This window comes from Triturus cristatus, chromosome 11, assembly GCF_964204655.1.
Source record: "Triturus cristatus chromosome 11, aTriCri1.1, whole genome shotgun sequence".
NCBI classification, from domain to species: Eukaryota; Metazoa; Chordata; class Amphibia; order Caudata; family Salamandridae; genus Triturus; species Triturus cristatus.
Window position 1 is genome coordinate 802,343,976 of NC_140594.1, and position 19,480 is coordinate 802,363,455.

The following is a 19,480-nucleotide window of genomic DNA, read 5'->3' on the forward strand; positions in this document are numbered from 1 at the left end:
TAGTCAGGAACAAAGTTTCCATACGAAAAGCTTTTATTGTTTTGTCAATAACTTTGGTGCCGCATGATAGATCTTCACAGAAGTTTCACAAAACATCCATTTTTGGTTCAGCAGCTGTGTTGAAAGTTTTGGCGTGATCCGTCAAGCGAGGGCCAAAAAAAAGGGGGGACCCCAAATGCATTTTCCCCATGTTAAGTGTATGGGGATTTTTCATTTTTTTAACACGACCACAGCCCGAACTGCTTAGCAGAATTACACCACATTTCGCAGAAAGCTACATGTTGGGCCAGAAAATGTTGTTTTTATGATTTGGTGTAAATCTGTTCAGTAGTTTCAGAGCTATCCAAATTAAAAAAAATATGGATATCTGAGAGCCCAAAATCTTACTGAAACCTTACTGAAATTTGATTGACTGCCAACACTTCAACCAGGAAGTGTTGCCAGCCATCTTGAGACTCAGTTGAACAAAAAATGTAAAAAGAAAAGAAAAGGGGGCAGACTTCATCCCCCAGCCAGCAGTGCACCAGGAGGCACTTTTACAGACTGGTGGAGAAAGGGGGCATGGCTTCCAAAGACCTCTCAGCAATCTCAAAGTGTGGGCCTTACTGGAGGTAATAGGAGGGCTTGTTGGCTCCACGAACCCTCTGGAGACAAGGGGACTTCATCCCCCAATCATCAGGGCACCAGGAGGCGCATTTGCAAAGTGCTGGAGAAAGGGGGAATGGCCTCTGAAGACCTCTCAGCAATCGTACTGTGTGGTACTTACTGGAGATAACAGAAGGGGTTGTTGGCCGAGGACAGCCTGTAAAGTGGGTGCCCTGGCCCCACCCAGGGCAACCACTTTGTAAAGTTGTTGGCCATGGGAGAACATCAAGGCCCCCACGGTCCCTGCTTGCACCCGCGTCATGCAGGAGCCAGCACTGCTTTTGGATAGAGGGAGCTGCTGAACATTCAGCTACCTCTGTCCAAAAGCAATTCTGCTTCTTTTTCAGCAAGCAAAATGTTGATAGCGGGACAGCATTTGCTATGGCTTGGCAGGAGAGGTAAAAGTCCCGCCAAGCCATAGAAAACAGCTATGTCCCGGGGGTGGGCACGCTGGGGTATAACAGGAGCTAGCCCTGAGGGGTGGTGATCCTCAGGGCCATATTTGGCTCCAGGAGGGGGGCCACGCCACCCACCTCCTTTGCTAGAAGTTGCCCAGGGAGGTGGTGGTCCCTGGTGCTGAGGGGAGGCCATGTGGCCCCTGCATGCAATTTGTTATGGCTTGGCAGGAGAGGTAAAGGTCCTGCCAAGCCATAGCAAACAGCTGTGTCCCGGGGGTGGGCACGCTGGGGTATAACAGGAGCTAGCCCTGAGGGGAGGTGGTCCACAGGGCCATATTTGGCTCCAGGAGGGGGACCACGCGACCCACCTCCTTTGCTAGAAGTTGCCCGGGGAGGTAGTGGTCCCCGGTGCTGAGGGGAGGCCATGTGGCCCCCGCATGCAATTTATCCTAAGACCCTGGAAGGTGGCAGTCCCCGTGGCTGTGCAAGCTAGTCAATGGGCCTCCCCACATTATTTGAACATTTAACCCGGTGAGGTGGCACCCTTGAACTTGCGGGGGTCCACGTGGCCCCCGCATTTTTCTTCTAAAGCCCCAGGGAGGTGGTGATTCCCAGGACTGGTGGCGTCTGAGAGGTCCCCCATGTAATAAGCAATTTAAGCCCTGGGGAGGTTATGGTCCCCGGGGTGCAGGGTTCAGTGTATATATTAAAACAAAAACCCTGGGGAGGTGGTGACCCGGTGTATCATTAAACCCTAGGAGGACGCCCCATGTGACCCCTCCTTTATTTTTAGGATGCCCCCAGGATTTGGCCCACCTGGGGGCTTCTTATAAACGACATTAGGAAGCCTGCACGTCTTTTTTTAAAAAAAAACAATTGCCACAGATCCGCGGGTCTGTCCACCCATGAATTTGTTCAAATAAAACCATAAAATCATTTAACCCCTGGTGGGGTCCTTGTAGGACGCCCCCACTACATCTATCGGTCAGGGTATTCTTACCCTGCCCCATTTTTTTTATTTTTAACTTTTTTGTAGGAATTAGCTTCAAGCATAGTCCCAAGATAGCTGCCAACACTTCCTGGTTGAAGTGTTGGCAGCCAATCAAATTTCAGTAGGATTTCAGTACAACTTTGGGCTCCCAGATATCTATATTATTTAAAATATAATATCTCTGAAACTACTAAACGGGTTTACACCAAGTCACAAAAAGCACGCTTTCTGCACCAACATCTAGCTTGCTGCAAAATTTGGTGTAATTCTGTTCAGCAATTTGGGCTGTAGTCGTGTTCAAAAAATGAAAAATCCCCAGAGACATGTTTTGGGTTCCCCCTTTTTTCTCGACCCTTGATGTATCGCCCCAAAACTTTCAACACAGCCGCTGAACCAAAAAGGGGAAGTGTTTTGAAATTTTGCGAAGATTTGTCAAGCAGTGCCAAAGTTATTGGCAAAACCAGAAAGTATTTTCGTATGGAAACTTTGGTCCTAACTTTAACTACCTACTGGCTATGGCCAGTAGGATATATATATTCTTTTTTTTTTCCATAGCAAGCATCCCTCTCAGGTGATCCTGCCGCACTCTCCCTGTGACTCCAACAAAGGCGTTGCATGATATTAAGATGCTCATTCAGGGGCCGATTCACAGAACTAACTTAAGACAAAATCCTAAACTTACTACATTTGGTATTCACAGAAGTTAGGATTTTGTCTTAATTTTTGTCTTAAGACAAACTTAAGACAGACTTAAGACAGACTTAAGACAAACTTAAGACAAACTTAAGACAGACTTAAGACAAACTTAAGACAGACTTAAGACAGACTTAAGACAAACTTAAGACAGACTTAAGACAAACTTAAGACAAAATCCTAACTTCTGTGAATACTAAAAGTAGTAAGTTTAGGATTTTGTCTTAAGTTAGTTCTGTGAATCAGGCCCTCAATATTTATTTTCATGTTACTTTAAACAGCAACACCCGAGATGGAACACCAACGCGTTTCAGCTTACGCCTTCAACTGGGAAACCCCATGACCCACAACCACTGTGTATAAAAAGGGAAAGAGAGACTGTCACATCTTCTTTGCTCACTCCCTGTCTACAGCAGCTAGACCACCTACTTCCTCATTGTGCCCCGTAGAAGCAGCCTCATTAGATGTATTCTCAGCTGCATGCAGTAACACGATCCCCACTGCCAGACCATATATTCAATTATGATTTTTGTCACCCATTGTATGTCAATTGTGCACTGTAACCAAAGTTTGAGTTTTCCATATGGAGATGCATTATTCAACACTAATACATATCCATTCAAGTGCCTTCCATATATATGTAGGGTTTCACATACTGGTTATATACTTACATTTTCCTTTAAAAGGCATGCATGGTAAAGGACGCGTGGTGAAGGCATGCATGGTAAAGGTGTGCTTTGTGATGACATGCAATCGAGACTATGTACAACCATTAAAAGTTAATCAAAACTGGTTCAGAATCAGCTCAACTAATATTTGAAAGCCCATCCATGATCTAAGTTTTCACCCTAAGATTTCTCAAGATAACATGCATCACAACTGCTTCTCATACAGCTGAGAACATGTTGCCCACCCTGGCCTTTACAACCCTTCGAAGGGCCGTGGACAGACCCAACCTTAACCCCTTCGCTGTGGGGGTAATTCCCCCATGGTGCGAGGGGGAGGAGGGGTCCGCGGCGCCGCTGTGCTCGTGACAAGCTCAGCTCATCATGACTCACAGTGGAGCTGTGCTCATGACGAGCTCAGCTCGTCACGGCCCGCCCACTGATTACTTCTCCCGCATAGGCGGGGAATTTATCGCGCGTGGGCGGGCCATGGCCGTTATGATGAACTCAGCTCGTCATGAGCACAGCTCCACTGTGACTCATGACGAGCTGAGCTCGTCATGAGCATGGAAGGAGTTAACGCAGACATTTCACAGGTCTAACCTAGAATGCATCTGTCCTGTACATGTCCCAACTCATTTATATGGCCAGAGCACCCATCCATGGCAGGAATCCAGAGTGGGAGTCTAGAGCCATATTCAGTGGGGCTTCGGTGTCGAGATTATGTCCCTTTCTGTATATCATATGGTCAAAGATGGAGGGCCACTGTTCCTGCCTACTCTGCACAATTCGACAGAGTGCGCCAGGCCAACATGGACACTAAGACCTGCATGGATACCTGCATGGACTCTGTTTCTGTGGAAGTTAATCTGCTGCGGGCTGACCACCGCATGTTGGCAGAACCAGTAGGGGAAACCGAATCCACATTGGCAGTTGTGGGGCCATCAGTGCGAAAATTGCAGGAGCATCTGAAACAAGTGGAAATTGAAGTCGGCACCTTGCATCGCTGGGTAGAAAATGCTGAGGGCAGATCGTGACACAATAATATTTGCCTAATGGGCTTTCCTGAACGCTTGCAGGGCCCTGGCGTGGAGCTGTTCTTGGAAATCTGGCTAGAGAAGAATGTCCTAGAGGGCAATGCACCTAACTTTTTCTCCACTGAATGTGTGCATCACACTCCGTGTCAACCCCCACTCCCCGGAGCTCCTCCATGCCCCTTCTTAGCACGTCTCCTCAACTACCGATACCGCGACCTGCTTCTACAATGCTTTCGCACCAAGGGCTCTTGGTCCTACAAAAATGCTCGAATCACGGCATACCCTGATTTGACCATGGAGGTGCAACACCTGTCGAGGATCCTACTCTCAATTAAAGCAATGTCTTCAGGAGCTGTACCTCAAATATGCTCTTCTGTTTCTCGCTAAGCTTCGTGTAATTGATGCCGACAGGACTCACAACTTCTACTCACCAGAGGATGTGTGGACATGGCTGCACGCGGAGGACCTGCTGCACTCAACTTCTCTGGAGCAGACTGATGGTGACTGGATAGTACCCAAGCCAAGGCTTTGCAGGCATCGCCCTCCCAGGGCATGACCAACCAAGGATCAGGCAGCAAAGGAACAGGCCCGCGTGGTGGTGGAATCCTCCCTCCACAGTACAAACTCCTTTGCTCCCCTCCGGGATAAGCAGCCATCGGATTCAGGTTCAGACTCAGGTGGCTCACTCCCTTCGTCAATTGGAGATCAACAGGGCCTGATGGCCACTCCTAGGTCAGCTAATGATCTGTAAGTGTAACACTACTGCCTGATGAGGTAACTATCCTACATTTGGTAGCTTTTTCACAGGACTAGTTGCCAGCCTGAAGGTAAGACACAATGTGCATAGGACTGTGGGGTACTCTTGTGCAAAGGGCTTGCACAAAGGACTCGCTGAGCATTGTTACTCTTATGCTGGGGCCGAGCTAGGCCCTCCGCGCTGGTGCCATGTCACCCCAATGATCCTAAGTGGACTACAGTGTTGACTGTTTTTATGTTTTTTTCTCTTATTTTAACACTGTCCCTGGTGTACAGTTTGGGGGTGATTTGATGGACGGTCCTTACCAGGGCAACAGTTCTGGGGGGAATTGTATTTTCACTTGATGTTGTGTTTCAATGAGATCCGCTGAAACTGTTTTAAACTGTACTTGTTGCCTTCCTGCATGCCACAGATATGTATGGGACTTCCCTAGACTCCATGGGCTGGTTTGGGTGTAGGCAGGGAGGTCTCACACTCTTCCCTTTTGCTTTGCGCTATTACTAGCATGGTAGATGCACTGGTTGGCGCTCGTGTCTCCCAAGATCACATCTTCCCGTGGCATGTGCGTGGCATGGCCACTCCAGCAAAACGCTACTGCATTCATGTTTGTCTCAAGCGGTGTCATGTTCGTATAACTATGCTCCAGGAAACACACCTTAATGCCACCAAGTTAAATACGATTTGTGATTAATGGAAAGGACAGGCACATGACACATCAGCGTCCTCTTTTGCTCGGGGGAATACTAATATGGATCGCACCAGGAGTACCTTACATTGTGAGTACACTGAGGGTGAATACAGTGGGTCGATATGTGATTCTGGAGGGCCACCTGGATGGTGCACCTCTTGCACTAGCTGAAATCTTTGCCCCAATACACAGCAGGGAGAGTTTCTCAATACTCTTACACTGGTGCTCTTTGGGGGTGGGGATTTTAGCTGCGTCCTGGATGTGGTCTATGATCGCTCCACACATCCCCTCCGGGCGGCTGCTACAAGGGTTGACACAAATGCATCTTCAGGATGTATTGCATCTCCTACATCCATTGGACCCTGAGTACTCCTTTTATTCACAGGTGCACAACGTGCACACCAGAATAGATCTTTTTTATGCACGGCCCAACTTGGTGCCCAGCTGGCTGGAGCTGAATTCCTGGCACACACCCAGTCAGATCAGTGCCTATTGCTGCTTACCTTGCGATGGGGATACCAAAGTCCAGTTATACCCACTTGGCAAATTCAAGTGAAGGCTTTGTCTGACCCACCTTTTCATGCAGATCTAGCTCAGTGCATCGATCAGTACTTTGCACTCAACGCGGGCACTGCGACATCACGGGCAGTTGAGTGGGATGCTCATAAGGTGGTGGTACGCGGCCATTGTTTATCGGCCTCCTGGGGGAATACTTAAATGTTTGTTGAGGGACCTATCAAACATAAAGTGTGACTTTCGTTCCCTAGAAATACAGGTGTCCAACCACACAGCCTTGGCTGAGCAGGTTCACCAGCTGCGCAATGAAGCAGAGGGAAACTTAAGCAAACATGATTACAGGCAGCGTGCAGCCCTGCAGCATGCAGATGGCGACTGCTTGGGTAGATTGATGGCTTGGCTTGTACGCGAGGATCAACAGTGTGTTCCCAGTGGTGCTAATCACTCAGTTGGTAACATGCTGCTTACCTCACAGCTGGACATCAACGGGGCGTTCCATGATCAATATTGGGAGCTTTATGCTGCCCCAGTCCCCTCACTCCTGAACGGCTTGCATGAATACTCTGGCCCCCTTCAAATGGCACAGCTGAATGCCTTACAGCGGACCAAGCTGAACGAATCATTACAACTCAAGGAGGTATGTATGGCCATATCTCAGATCGCTCGTAACAAGACCCCGGGCACTGACGGCTTACCGGTTGAGTATTACACCACCTTCCTCACCCAAACCACTCAATGCCTTCTTGATGTGTTTAACGAGGCCAATGAGTGGGGTCCCCTACTCGACTCACTTCATGAGACCCTGATAGTGGTTCTGCCCAAACCCGGCAGAGACCTGTTGGATGTTCACTCATACTTCCCCCTCTCCCTGCTTGATTTGGATTGTAAAATATAGAATATTGGCGAACCATCTCCTTCCCTTCATTCAGTTCCTGATTCACACCGACCAATCTGGTTTCATACCTGGACGCAATACATTTTGGAATATTCCCCGTCTTCTGCGCCTCCTTCATAGCACACCAGCTGATGCTTTTGCCCAGGTCGCAGTGCCATGAGACATTGAAAATCATTCAACACCCTAAACTGGGATTTCCTATTCTTAGTCCTTAATAACAGGGGGGTTGGACTGGGATTCTTGGGCTGGATGCGCAGTCTCTATGCTGGTCCTACGGTGCGAGCAAAGACTAGGCAGATGATTTTGGATAGGTTCAACATCTGTAGGGGTACAAGACAGGGTTGCCCGTTATCTCCTCTTATTGTTGCGCTAGGGGCATCCATGAATGGGACGTGTACCACATAATATCGTTATATGCTGATGATGCCTTGGTCTTCCGCAGCTTACTGCAGCTTTTGGATGGCTTTGGTGCAATCTCTGGTTTATGTGTGAAGTGGCATAAATCATGCATGTTTTCCCTAGTGTGCGGACTGATGGAGGACTGGCTGGAACCCCCAGGGACTAGTTTGAAGTCACAACACTTACTAATACTTAGGAACATAAGTTTATCAAACTGAGAGGGACCTTAAAGATCCATACGCTGATCCTTGCCCTGTTGGCCCTCGCTCTCCTTGTCCCCATTAGGCCGAGTAGCTATTTCTAATTGTTAGCCCTTCCCCGATTGCTGTATTTCTTTGTGGCCCTTTCCATTGTGCTCCTTAGGAGCTTATTTCGCAAACTACATGGCCTGCTACTGGAACTCATATGGAGTTCAGGCCGCTGCCAATTTGCATTGTCTACATTACAACACCCACTCACTGAGAGTGGACTTGGAGGACCTAATCTTGAGTTCTACTATGCGGCAGCACAATTACAATGGCAATGGCGTGGCTGTGCACACCACAACACCACAAACCTTTACTAGTGCGCACTGCTTTGCAAGGTACGAACACTTATACCTGGATGTCTGATCCTACGGTCTGCCCAAGACATGAGTTCAGACAGACTGTGGTAGCCCATGCTTGCTGGCGCAGGTACGTACATCCCAAGGGCCCTACACTCCCATATTCCCCTCCAATTATTTGGGGTTTACCGCTGCTGAGCTGGGTGGCGCAATCCATTGACCCACCCCGTGGAGCGAAGTGGAGCTTACACAAGTAGGTGGCCTCTACAATGAGGGCACACTTATGTCATTCCAAGGAATGGTGGAAACATATGGGCTGAGCGCTGATCAGTTCTTAACACACTGTGCTCTTCAAAGTGAAAATCATGAGACATGGGACAATGAGTAAGACGAGCCACCTACTTCTCAGATACTGAACACATTGCTGTTTGCCACTAGCACTCGACATGCCATTACAACCTTATACCCTGATCTCAATATCCTTCACCCTGACCACACAACAAAGGTGCGCACTAGATGGAACGAGGCATTACAACAACGGCTTTCCGATGCGGCTTGAGCTCTCGCCCTCCAGATGATGAATGGTATGTCTCCCAACCCCAGGCTCCGCTTCACACAGTTCAATTACATACACCACACTTACCTCTCTCCACGGAACATCCAGCGCATGTTCCCGGCACTATCCCCAGAATCTCCCAGATGCAAGTTACAGAATGCAGATTGTTTCCATATGGTATGGTATGCACATCACTGCAACTGACATGGACAATGGTCATCGCAATGGTGGCTGACATGTTGGCACATACCCTCACTCCTACTCTTGAATCTTATTAGTTGTAACTGTGCCTTGGTGCGAAGGGTGATAAACATGTACATCACTTCATTGATTTGGCCTTTATCCTGTTTAAATGTAACATAGGCATGGCATGGAATTCTCCCGCCCCCTGGACCTCCAATGTTGGCTCCGTGTCTTATTGACGTGGACTAGGGCCGAAGCACACAACCTCAGGCTGGTTCGTATGATGAGCGACTCCCGCATAGGAGGTGAATGCTGGTAGACTTTTCTACTTAAAGTGGAAGACAAATCTGACGAACACCCTACATGGACCACTTCCATGTCAGTCACATGCATCTGCAGCAATTTACCAACTGGCATCGAAGCTGCCCCAACACCGCTCTCCACTATACATCATTCCCCACTCATGGCCGAAGCAATTCGGGATTGCCTCGACGCGGGCGGCAGAGCAGCCTTGGTTCTACTCGATCTCTCTGCCGCCTTCGATACGGTACCCCACCAACTGCTTCTTATCCGGTATTGTTGGTCCTGCATGGGATTGGATGAAATCTTTCCTTGATAATCGGTCCCAGCAGGTATGGATGTCTCCTTTCTCCTCCACTGCCAAGAAGATGTCTACTAGTGTCCCGCAGGGCTCTACTTTGATCCCTCTGCTTTTACATCTACCTAACTCCCCTGATCTTTTTGGCAGAGGAGTTAGGTGCAAAAATAATTGCATATGCGGATGACACTCAACTTCTTTTCACCTGGAAGGACTCTGATTTGTCAACTGAGACTGCTCAGAACTGCCTATCCGCGGTCTTCCGGTGGTTGGCCTCCGCCCAATTGAAATGTAACGAGGATAAGTCCGAGGTCCTCTTGTATGGTCAATTTCCATCCACCTTTAGAGAATCTCTATGGCCTCCGGACTTTCCTCGTCCGAACTCTGAGGGTGCCCCAGCAAAAAATCTGGGGGTTTGGTTTGAAGAGGACCTACGGTTTACTCACCAAATTAAGAAACTGACTGGACTGTGCTTCGGCATTCTTAAGTCCTTAAGAAGGTTCCTTCCGTTGCTGCCACAGTCAGCTAAGGAAACTGTTGTTCGTGCTCTTATCCTTTCCCGCCTCGACTATGCAAATGCTTTGTATGTAGAGATTCCGGGATACTTACTTAAAAAACTGCAGACTATACAGAATGCCGCTGCCAGACTTCTGTTTCACATCTCAGGCAGACTCAGCGTAAAAAAATATCAGCGCGATCTGCATTGGCTGCCTGTTGCCCAGAGGGTGCAATTTAAAGCTCTTACTCAGGTGCAGAGCGTATTGCATGATGCCGGCCCTATGTATATTCGGAAGCGGTTTGCCTTTTATGTTCCGAATAGAGCGCTGCGGTCAGCCTCCCGGCGACGGATGTCGAATCCACGCTTCCGTAGGGCTCGTCTAGGAGACCAGTCTCTATCACTCAAAACAGCCACCGCCTGGAACGCTCTGCCTCAGAAGCTACAGAATATCCAAGATCTTAGACTTTTTAAAAAACAATTGAAAACTTTTCTATTTTCAGAGTCGTGCTAATGGCCTTACCACATCGGATTTTCTTCATTTCTCGCGCCAGGGCACTCCTGAGTATCGGTGCGCGGTATAAGTTTATTATAACATATAACATAACATATTTCCAAACCACGTTCCTGCCATGCCTCCCAAGTTGGCACTAACCGGCTCCCTGAACGCAACCAGTCATCCAGTTAATTTCAAACAACCCTGTCACTTCTCTTCCTTTCCACCTGTGGCGTGCAGGGCGAGAACCAGTTCCACAAAACACCTATCTCCTTGCTCTCTTACCAATACATGGTGTTATGATAAACCGGTTCCTACTACAAATGAAAAGGAAACATGATGTGTCTCCAAATACCATAGCTTGCTTCTAATGGACCTCAGAGTTCTCGAACTGTTGACTCGTTTACTGGCTTTTTATAATTGTTTTTTTTTTCTACACGTAGTTGAAGGCTGCACAGTAAACCGCCGCTACAAACTGTTAAGTAACGAATGCAATTCTAATGCCCTACAATCGCCTTATTATGTGTCGGGAGCTTGACAAACAACTGTTGTATCACGATAACTGTGTTGACAAGAAAAAGATTTATAAAAAAGAGATGGACCCTGCCGTCGAAGCTCTTCCAGGAGGTTCAACTGCTGGGTAGGTCATCTCTCGGAATAGGGAGTTTTGCAAAGTTTTGCTTGAAATTCAGGCAAGCGAATGTTTTATTTAGTTGATCAGACCTAATAGATTGCTAATTACACCCACTCGAAATTGCCTGCTTTAGGCAGTAAAGTGTACTCCCCAGAAAAGCAGTGGTAATGTAATTTCCAACATAAGAGTAATTTCCACTGGAAAATTCTCCGGAAGTCGAATAACCAACACTGTATGCAACTTTGTTGCAATGTAATATTAATTCAAATGGCAATGATTGCTCCAGTGGACACTGCAATTGTAGATGGACATTGCGCATGTGTTTTTTAACACTATACACTTCAACCCATGTCTAAATCAGACCATATATATGGCATGGTTAATTCAGGTGCCTTTTAACACCATCCTTCTTTCCAGATCTCTCTCTGTCCTTTTGGAGGAAAGGGATTTTTTGCAGTTCTGTCATGAAAATGGTGCAACCTAAGTTTTCTCACCTTGTTTGCTCCAATTGTGGAATACTGCAGTAGGAAAGTATTGGAGACCCGACTGTGAGAATAAGTTAATATCTACAGGGGCTCTTCTTTACCAACAAGAAGGCTGCTGGCTGGGTAAGGAGAGTGAGTGAGTGAGTGATTGAATGAGGGAGCAAACAAATGAATGAGTGACAGCATGAGTGAAAGTGACTGGGTGAATGAATCAGTTACTGTATGAGTGAAAGGTGAGAGCTATTGTGAAACTTTATGTGCGATTCAGAACTTTTTAAGAGAGTGAGTGAATAAATTAAGGAGTGAACAACATACTTCCTTTCTTGCTGCCTCATTCACTCACCTATTCATCGAATTCATACTAACTCGTTCACTTAGTCACTAAGGGGTACTAATGCTCAATGTCAGTAAGAATTCTCTTCATAAGCATCAGTACGTTCAAAATAAAACAATGTAAAAAGAAGGAAGGTAAGCCATAGGCATCCACCATTTTTCATCAGTTTCAGAACGTGGAATCCTGCGGTGTGTGACTTGTATTCATATCATTAATCAATGAGATGGTTTATTTACATCCCATTTCACCCTTTAGCAAGCTCACTTGATTGCTTAAGGTCAACAGTAATGAGGCGAAGAAATCCATGTGTCTTTAATGTGACAAGCTTTCCTTTGATTGGAAGAAGTCACTTTAGTGGTCAATACTGACGTTCAAGAATAACATTTGTGTGGAATCCATTACAAAAATCAAGTTTAGCTCATCAGTCATATTGGATTGTGTTAAGATGCTAATAGGCCGAGAAAGTCCTTAATGGGCTGCCTGTCTGAAATCAGCATACGTTTTCTGGCCAACAAACACTTGTTTTATTATTCAAGGACTGTACGTATTTAAACAATTATAATAATTTAAATATCTGAAGATAGCAGCATTTGGTGTTTCCGTGCTTCTGCCCTCTGGGAGAAGGTGAGGCAGTCACAAGTAGTGTATTGTATTGCTTAAATTGGCAGTGATCCTACCCTCTAGATCCAGTAAATATTAAATAATTAATGACTCTGACATGTCCGGAAGAGTAGGAAATGATGAGCAGGTCAACAAATTGCAGGTCAGACCAAAAAGATTTTTTGAATAAAAATTGCCGAGTTGCCCAACATCTGCTAACTCAAGCTCTGTTCTTCTGCAAGGAAATGCTTTCCCTTCAAAGAGTGCTATGCTGCCGAGGAGTGTTCAAGTTACATTTTCATTGGAGACTAGTAGGACTAGGTATTGATTATTGAAGCCACTTTTTGAACAAAGGGGCTGACTGGTTGGCAGTGGCGACTGGAGAAATTTGACAGTAGCGGGGTGCAACGTCCTGTCTTGGACTGCACGACAGAAACCCCAAGTGTTGTAAAATGGGTTCGGAGTACTGTCTACCTCGAGAACATTTTGAAAAAGAGAGGGCAAAATATATACTTTTGTTATGGTTATATATATATATAGCGTAAACTTGAACCGAAGTTATTGGAGAGCTCTACATGAGCACCAGCTACATTACACAAGGCCATATTCTTTCTGTATTTTTAGGCACTGGAAGATTAAGTGATTTGCCCAGAATCAGAGGATGTTGAGCCGACGCCAAGACTCAAACCTGGTTCTTCAGTTTCAAAGTGGGCAGCTCTGGACCTAACACCAAATCCTCTCGGCAGTTCATGTTGTGGTACATATCTCCAATGAAATTGATCACGAAAAGAAAAGTCACTCAAATATTCAATTATGTGACATTGTGAACTCCATTTTTGCAGCAGCAATATTGTCCAAGGCACAGTAAGATGCATATTGACTAGTTTATACAGTGCGCCAAGGGTAATGCAATGTTTCTTGAGAATTTGCTGGCCTGGCTGGGCCAACGTGCACCATGTGTGGGCAGGGCCGGACTGACTACCGGGCGTTTTGGAATGCTGCTGAGCTGGGGGCTGATTTCGTTGATGGGGACCTGCGTGTACTGAACGAAGTTTGTTTTGCTTTAATTATTTCGAAGTACATGCAGGTCTCCATGAACGGAATCAGCCCCCACCGCAGTGAAATCAGCCCCCTGTGCAGCAGAATTCCAAAACGCCCGGTAGTCAGTCCGGCCCTGTGTGTGGGGGCAGATGATAGGTGAACTATGGTCTGTGGCTGTGAGGTCATGATTGATGGGGACACTTTGGGTCCCTTTTATCCTCTTATACCAAATTACCATCATGCGTCATTGGACCCTCCAAGGGTTGCTGGCACCATGTCAAAAATAGTTTGCAGGGGCAAGGGGGATCGGGGCCATCACTGACAAACGGTCCTTACCTATCAACCACCCGCTCAGGCACAGTTGGCACAATCTAGCACTGGCCCTTGGGGGACGAGGAGCCTGGGTGGAAGGGGTGCCCGCAGTAGGTATCCTAAGGGCAGCCGGCACCCTGCACATAAACTTAGGAGGCGGTAGAGCTCCGGGAGAGGAAATGTGGGGCCCTCTCATAAGGAAGGCTCCATCCTTTCAACGGGAGAGGTGTAAGAGGAAGGGTCACAGAGCCAGTCATGATCTCACTCGGAACGGTTATATGTTTTGTTGGTTGCACAGGTACAAACTAGTTATGGTTAGGTTATTCCCATGTACTAGAGTCTCTTTTAAAGCTAGGCTAGGTCTCACTTGCAAAGAAGATGTAAATAATGTGGTTACTGTGCACATTTTTTATGGCAAAAAAGGTATTGTCTGTGTAATTAATAAACATAGCCAGTGGTCTTACGACCCCTAACCCAAAGAGATGGTCTCATGACATTGTCATTGACTTGGATGTTTGTATCGAATGGTAAGTACTCATGGGACATTGGTAACTCCCTGGACATATTCCCATCTATGAATGTTGCTTTGGCACTCTCAGTCCAGGTTCCACCAACTAGACATCTATTGGGGTAGACTCACCCACCTCCCCCAAATTGTCTGTGCCATATTTGTGGTGTGCTGCACATTACTTGATTGAAGTGTGTGAGGCATAATGTTCTCGACGGCAATGTGCATTTTCAGAAAGGTGACATCAATATGGGACTTAAAAGTGACTGAGACTCACTAGATAGACTGATGTGACTTTAAGTTCAAATAACACAGGAAAATATTACATAGAAACGTCACTGAGGAACACTTGCAATTGCATGCTGCCTGACATGAGCAGAAGTACAGGGAAAACAACTGTAATCATAGATAATAATATAGCAAGATGTGCGACACATGCATGTAGATTCAGATCTGTGCTAAACTGGTGTGGCAAATCACGAGTCATACAAAGGAACATATCAACAATCAGCATCATCAATCAGCTTTCCCCCTGCATCTGTGGACCTTCAGCAACCTTTTCACTTTCAGGAAACAACTGAAAATTTACCCATGGAGAATACACTTCTTGCTCCAGCCTTTCCACCCTCTATCTAGTGCCTAGAAACCATTTAGTCTCAAAATGCGCGTGTTACAAAAATAACAAAATTAATCAACAGATATCAGTCCTAGGCTGATTCTTTCCTCTTACCCAGGTAAAGACTACAAAGACAACTCCAATACGGGGATATATAAATAGGGTTCTATTTATTACATGGAGAATTAAATCTGGGTAACAGTGACTAATGGAAACGGTTTTCACAGAGGAGCTGGTTGACTTCAAATAGACAATGTGAAGCTCAAATTGTCTGAAGATTCACCCAGAACTCTAATGAGGAAAACATCGCAGCCATTATCTTTTTACCCATGTATAATTTTTGTATTACATATTGGCCCCAACATCATCTGTCCCTTCTTTTAGCTGGTACCCAAGACCAAAGGAATAATGTAGACCCATATATAACATTGCCTCTCCTTTTGTCCTAAATGTAAAATAAAAATAACTGGGCAAAATCCACCCAAGCTAGTATTCTTGGCATTTACACCCAAGCTAGTGAAGCTGTGCCGCCTGCCCTCCATCAAAGAAGAGGCCTTTTAGAGCAGCCTGAAATGTCTTCATGATGTAGCAACAGTGGGTAATAACTGTTTTCCTCCATTGCTGCTATGTGATAGTAGCAGAAAACTGGAATTAGAATCTGATTGATGTTCATACTAGTGACTCTCAGTGAGAGCTGTACATAATAAAGTAAATAAAAGGATTTACAGAAATCACCAATTCCAATTGAATTTAGCATAGAATGTCAGGAGAGGAAGCGGCATCATGGCCAGCGCTTCTGACTTCGAAACTGAGGAGCCAAGTTCCAGCCTCAGCATAGACTCAACATTCTGTGATTCTGGGCAAATCGCTTAATCTCCCAATGCCAATAAAAAATGAATCTGACTTTGTGTAATGTAACTAGTGTTCCTGTAAAGCGATCAAATACCTTCAGGCCGGGTTTGAGCTATACAAAACTACAAAATATAAATATAACTTGATATTTCCAAGAACACTCCATAATATGCAAGGCTAAGCCACCTGGTGTCATTGAGGATAACCACTGACTCTTACCATGCTCAGAATGACTATCCAAGGCAGCCAATTTGGGGCCAGGTGGGAACCATTCAAGATGAATCCTCCCAGCCCTGCCCTCAATCCAGTAGACCACAAGGGACACTGTCATAGTCATGGCCAACCATAAAAAAGAGTCAGCCTCCATAACCCATGTATGTGAAAATATGACAGTTATTAATCTTCAAGTACCCATAAAACACCACGGTGAAAGCAAGAAGGGATACATATAGTGCCACCATATAGATAAGAGAAATGCAAAGGTTAACATACAGTTCTACTCCTGTCTAATACAAAACCCAAAACACCTCACCAAGGGGCATATGTATCAAACGATTTTTTAATCGCAAACGCTGCGATTCGCAAAATAACAGCGTTTGCGATTAAAAAATCGGTAATCGGGATGTATGAGGCAAATCCCATCGCAAAATTAAGGAATTGCTAATTTAGCGATTTCTTAATTTTGCGTAAGCATTTAAGAAATCGCAATTTGCGATTTCTTAAATGAAATGTAAAAAGCACCCAAGTTGTGCGAATTATCCTTAAGAAATCGCAAATTACCACCAACTTCCAGTGGTAATTTGCGATTTCCTTTCAAAAAACACTTTTTTGAATTTTACAAGGTGCCACGTGGCGCTCATACATGCCCTTAGGGCATGTATGTGCGCCATATGCACACACATGCTAATTTCAGGGGTGCATCAGGGTGTCATCATGACACCCTTGCACCTTTGAAATTATTCTCAAATTGCGATTAGCAAATTGCGATTCGCTATTTGAGAATTACTTCCCATTCATTCCTATGGGTCTCCTGGCCCATAGGAATGAATGGGCAGGTATTCCTTAATTGCGATTTCGCAATTTGCTAATCGCAATTAAGGAATTTTAAGAAATCGCAAAAAGTTTGCAATTTTTTAAATACATCCCGTTTTGCAATTCTCAAATAGCGATTCTTTAAAAATCGCTATTTGAGAATCGCAAATGGTGATGTTGATACATATGCCCCCAAGAAGCTAAATAAAGTGCTGGGGGGGGAGGGGAGGTGGAAACAAAAACTCCTGTAAGAAGCACTCAAATACAGCCGTCAGATCAAGATGGGATAAATGAAACAAGCATCGTCACAGCCAACAGGTATCTCCTATGCAAGAGCTATTGGCTTTGTCAATGTGTTTTTAGCCATGTTGTACAACAGCGTGGCTGCTGTTCAGCATAGCTAAAAGTCAGTGGGGTAGAGGAGAGTGGCATGAAGTTTTGGGTTGCAGAGGTGAGTGGCGAAGATTGGAGAAGAGTGGTGAAGTTGGAGTAGTTTGGAGAAGAGTGCAGTAGAGTGTTTTAAAATGGAGTAGAGTGTCGTAGTGCAATGGACTGGAGTGTTGTGGAGTAGAATGGTGGGGCGTAGAGTGGAATAAAGTGGCATAGAGTAGAGTGGCATAGAGTAGAGTGGCATGGAGTGGTGCATAGTATAGTAGAGTCTTAGAGTGGAGTGGGTTAGTGTGGAGTAGAGTGGTACAGGGTAGTGGAATAGAGTGGAGTAGAGTCGGAGAGTGGAGTGGAGTGGTGTAGAGTGGAGTGGCATAGGGTGGGGTGGCATGGAGTAAGTGGAGTGGAGTGGCATATAGTGGGATAGAGTGGTGTAGAGTGGAGTGGAGTATAGTGTCCTAGAGTGGAGTGGAATAGAGTGTCATAGAGAGAAGTATCATAGAGTGGAGTAAAGTAGAGTGTCAGAGTGGAGAGGCATAGGTTGGAGGGGAGTAGAGTTGAGGGGTATAGAGTGGAGGAAAGTACCAGGGAGTGTAGTGGAGTACAGTGAAGTGGTGCATTGTAGAGTGAAATAATGTGTAAGAGTGGAGTGGCGTAGCAAGGAGTGGAGTGGCAGAGAGTGGAGTAAAGTGGTATAGAGTGTCATGGAGTATTTTGGAGTGGAATGTCATCGAGTAGAGTAAAGTGGCCTAGAGAGAAGTGGCATAGAGTTGCAAAGAGTGGAGTGCGGTGGAGTGGATTGTTGTGGCATAGAGTAGAGTATTGTGGAGTGTAGTAGAGGGTCGTAGAGTGAAGTAGTGTCCTAGAGTGGAGTGGAGTGGCATAGAGTGGAATGGCTTTGAGCGGAGTGGCTTTGAGTGGACTATGCATGGTTGGTTAGCCCTGTCAGGGGTCTAGCAAGGAACTAGCAGGGTTATTGGTAAGAGGACTAGCTGGGTGAGACTAGGACAAGACTGGATACCAGGTTTGTGCGTGGTCACTAAAGGGAATACACACAAGAGAGTTCTAGAAGGTTGAAAGAGAAGCAGGACAGAGGCAGAGGACTGAAGCGGGTCGGAAACAGGCTGTGACTATGGCACTGGAAGTCTGCAGGGCAAACAAAAGAACACACATCAGGAATATAAGTGGGGAAACAATAGACAACTATCACAAATGATAGTTTGTTTGGTCCTCTGAAATGATCTCTCTGTCAGGTGAAAAGATCTAATAGGAAAGCAAGGAGCAGATTAGTCTACGGAGATGGTGTGGTGGGTGGTTCTCTACGCCAAAGGGACTAGCTTTGGAATCTAACTGGCACACTTAGAAGCAATGAAAATCCAGGTAACAATACAAGACAGATCAACAGGGAACAGATCAAGGAACACCAAACAGAAACTGGGCTCATGCAAAGCAGGACTGAAAATCAGAGTCAGCAGCAGTACTGGAATTCTGAGAACAAGGCTAGGATCGTTCTGCACCCAAACAAGGAGACGCAACAGGAGTCAGTTGCAAAGCTGGCGCACTCTGCGCTCACAGGGCTGAAATAGTTGGAGGCTCAGAGGTGGAGCACAGGCGCAGAGAGAGAGAGAGAGAGAGCAGGGTGCATGAAATTAACCAAATTTAGGTAATCAGGAAATCACCAATTAAGGGAAGGCTCGACTGTGGCTTGTAAGAAGGTAGACCAAGGAAACCAGGAGACACAAGACAGGGAGTAGGAAAACTTGGAACAGAGTGTGGATAAGAGCAAACATAGAGACGAGTCCAGAATACAGAGATAAAGGGTTCAAAATAACCATAGGATCCAGGAACAAAATCTAGCTAACAAGAAACCACCACCAGGATATGATCTTGGAAGTGTCTGAAGAGAGAGGGAACTACATGAACCATGGTGCATCAGGAAAATAGAATGTAAGCCTGGACTAGAATACAAAGTGTATTTAGCAAGTTAAGGTGCAGAAGTGTATAATGTCATATTTAGAGACGAAGGCAGGAGACAAGAGGGCCTTCAAAAGCACTGCCTTGTGGCAGGATGGCAGAATTCTGACAAGCGCACTGCCATTACAGACAACAGAATTTCAAATGA